Source organism: Nanorana parkeri, unplaced genomic scaffold, assembly GCF_000935625.1.
Source record: "Nanorana parkeri isolate BGI_ZX_2015 unplaced genomic scaffold, ASM93562v1 scaffold188, whole genome shotgun sequence".
NCBI classification, from domain to species: Eukaryota; Metazoa; Chordata; class Amphibia; order Anura; family Dicroglossidae; genus Nanorana; species Nanorana parkeri.
This window is the reverse complement of record NW_017306456.1, coordinates 729,634-733,698: the sequence shown is the minus strand read 5'-3', so window position 1 is coordinate 733,698 and position 4,065 is coordinate 729,634.

Sequence of the window (4,065 nt, the reverse complement as noted above, 5' to 3'; positions counted from 1 at the left end):
CCTGACTGTGAGAGACGGGAAAATCTGCAAATTATCACAAATTCCGAGGGGAGCCGGGATCCAGATTTCTCATAACGGTTACAATCCCTACATTGGTAAATCCTTACTTCCTGGAAGGGAAACATATTTGTTACTTTGTGTCCTTATAGCACCTGAGGGCAGGCCATGGAGGATCTCAGCAGGGTGTGGATTCTGGGAGCCAGGGAGGGAGGTGTCAAGGAATAGAGGGACATTAGTATTGGGAGGTCCCCATACTAATACAAAGGAGACACTGGCAGGGCAGCCATCAGAAATTATGGGGCCCCTTACACGGCTTTAGGCCAGCCCCCTCCCATCACCACCACCACACCAAGCCAGTCACACTGTTATTATTATACATATATATAGCTCTGACATATACCACAGTGCTGTACAGAGAACACTGAGCCAGTCACATCAGTCTCTGTACAGAGGAGCTTACACTCTAATGTCCCCCCACAGTCACACCCTATTATTATACATTTACAGTATATAGCTCTGACATATACCGCAGTGCTGAACACAAAACACAGAGCCAGTCAGATCAGTCTCTGTACAGAGGAGCTTACACTCTAATGCACAATGGCACCAGCTGTGGGGGGGCTACAAATCACAGCAATACATTTATACAGCAATGCAGAACAGTATATGAATTTGACTCTGGGCTTAGTGACGCGTTGGACGCAGTGCTGATTTCTGAAGGAAGAAAACTTAGAACAATGTTGATGCAACCAGAAGGTATTGAGCGGATTTAAAATGAACGTGAATCCATGGCTCCTCTAAGTGTGGAAGCAGTGGACTCTCTGCAGAAGTCCAATGTGCTTCTTTCTGAGTCAGAGCTATATCTCTCCAATGAGAAGGGAGCATGAGCTTCACTGATTGGAGAGCTGTAGCTCTGACAGAGGCGTCCCGAGGCTGGGTGACACCCGGAGTGGAGACCGGGTTACACACCGTGACGTCATCACGCATGCACGGTCGTCTTATTGATGCCTGCAGGCGGCCATCTTGGTGATGATGCCGGCAGACAGAGGAGGGGACGTTCACCCAGCAGGATGAGGTATGCCGCCGGGTCCCCTCCTCTCTCCTGACACTGTCAGGCTCTCGGTCCGTGACCGAATGCCTGACTTTTCATAGTGGTATTGGTTGAACGTGTCAGAGTAGAGTTCATATTTGATCACAGGTCCGCTTTAACAACATCTGAACCATTTCTATTGGTTGAAAACATTATGCCAGAAGAAGAGCCCCCCTTTAACATGTCGGCCTGAGGCAATCAGAGAAGCGCAGACCTGGAAAGGTCACAATTAAAGATTCATGGAGAGAACGTAGTCTACCGGGAGATGTGTCTGATATAATTAACAAGATTTGGAACAACGGCGACAAGAAGCTGTCTGCGACCTGAAATTACATTTATTCGGGGTAGAGCCATTTTACAGTGCACCAGTTTAGCCAGATCTTCATCGCAATGCATAAACTAAGAGCAAATCTTAGCTGTAGGTTAGCTCACCCTCTTTAGGCACAGGAGCACATGGCAAATCCAGAGTCACCCTGGGAAGCTGTGGCGCCTTGTGTGGATGGTATGTGTCTTACCTATACTTGCAAATGCACGCAGCAGAGACCTCTTTTGCTGGCCAGCAGGTTCCATTTCTGGGGAAGTTGTGTATTGCACATTTGTTGTGAATTACCCCAACTCCATGCAAGTTTTGAATTTGAGCTGCTGCCATTTTTCTCCTTCTGTCTGAGGGGACAAATAACCACACACAGGTAATAAGAAATTACAATCAGTATGACACCAGGCATGCCTAGGTTATAATGTGCAGGAGGCTGATTGGTCACATTAATGTCCTAAGAGAGCTATACATTCAACATGTATCATGTTTAGTCTCTCTTAAATGGTCATTTCCTTCTATTCAATAATAAGTTGGTTGTTAGGCTGTCAAATATGACCATTTGGAAATACTGATAGTTATAAAAATTTACATGGAGCGAGTGCCGAACCATCATAAAGATTTTGATATCCCCAGCAGCACACACACCGACCCCTTGATTGGTTATGTCATTTCTGTAAACACCCGCCTCAGGGACCAGAAAAGATGGCTGCGTCTGTAGTTCAGTGGCTCTCAGTTTTCCATTGAAACGATGCACGAATGCTGAGAGTTATCCTGAGAGCCAGTGACTCTGCCGGAATTGGACTTATGCTGCAGTGAATCTACGAACAGATACTTATAGATGATTGCCGGCTTTTTTATTCTTTGTATACCTTATTTTTCTTTTCCTCCCTGATTTTCTCACTGTGGCCATTTTTACTAAGGGCAGATTAATCTATCTCCCTTCCTGGAACTCTGGATCTGCCTCCTGAAACATGTGTTTACAGATGGGGTTTCCCAGGAAGGCACTGGTGATGTCGCCTGTGGGGATAGGGCGACATCACCAGTGCCTCACTCAACCAGGAAGAGGAAAAAAGAGTGATTGTAAGTTATAGAAAAAACATGTTTGTTTGTAATGAATGTAAACTGATATCATACAAGCATTCGGAGCTGCCTGCTGATGTGATTTTTTAGTGAAAAGCGGGTCAAGATCTTGGTTTAGTACTCTTCACTTTTAATCCCTTTTATTTTACTGTTGCTAAAGTCTTTTCTGTAAATATTCTTCATGCATTGTTGTTTTGCTGGGCAATCTTTTACAGCATTTTGTTTGTATGATTCTAGTGAGCCAAGGAAACTGACCCCAGTATTATTTTATGTACTTTACTATACAAAAATTCTACGTGCATAAACTACTTAGTTACAGGAAAAGCAATACAAAAAACATACAGGCTGCTCATACATTTGCGGGAGAAAACAAAAGAGAAGGGCGCCCACCCTAGTGTAGATAGTTTTTAATGTTTAAGAAATAGAAATACAGAGTCAAATCATACTCACAAAGATGTAATGAATTAAAAGCATGTCAAGCCAGCCTGGATGACATCTAAAATCGGCTATACAGATGTCTGTGTAACAGTACAGGACTCCCTTGACGCATTTCCGGGGTCACGCCCCCTTCGTCAGTATGATTTGACTCTGTATTTCTATTTCTTAAACATTAAAAACTATCTACACTGGGGTGGGCGCCCTTCTCTTTTGTTTTCTCCCACAGTGTTGCAGCTCCCCAGGCTGAAGTGGGGCAGCACCCCTATTAATCCTCGCAAGCTTTTACTTATCAATTGTTGGTCAACTTTTTGGCGCTTCTGATTTGTTTTCACTGCTCATACATTTGCATACACACACATTCACCCATTAATCTATCTTTTCTAGTACATGCAATGGAGGATAAACTAAAGTCACTTACCTAAGATGATGTTGCTCTACAAAGTGTGTATTGAACAGGACTTGGTGGTGGTTAACTGTTCTCAGGTTGCAGCTTCTGGTTGCAGTTTCTCTTGACGTGTGACTAACAGGGTTGGATTATTTTACTGAGTGCTGGTGATTCCTCTTCTCACTAACAGGGTTATTCACAAAAGGGTGAAGAGTTGGGAGAAGTGAACAATCTAGGACAACATAGATGACATGGAAAGTGAGTTGAATTGGAGAATGTTTCCAAATCAGCTATTTTGGCTAGATGGTCCTTCTCCTGCCTTCTCCACACTCTTCACCATTTTGTGAATAACCCTGTTAGTGTCCTCCTCTTGGTCAAAGTTCTCTATGAAGTCCTCCTATTGCTTCTGCTATCCACCTTTTATCCTAATTTCCCCCATTTACTCACATGAGGAATCTTTGATTGGTCCAAGGAACACAATCATATCTTTCGCACAACAGTGTTGGGATGGCAACTTAAGTCTTTTTGAACATGACAAACAGTGACCTTAGTTCTGTCTCTGAGAACAGTTTTAACATCAGCATCAACTAGGGTTGCCACCTTTTCTTCAAGCGAAACCCGAACACTCTAGCGACACGCGGACATATTTCTTGGGGAGAATGAGTCACGGCTTATTCATATGTAATGGGCACCACCCATTAATATATAAATAACACAGTTGAGACTATTTTCACTGGGGGGGCCAGTAGCCCCTAT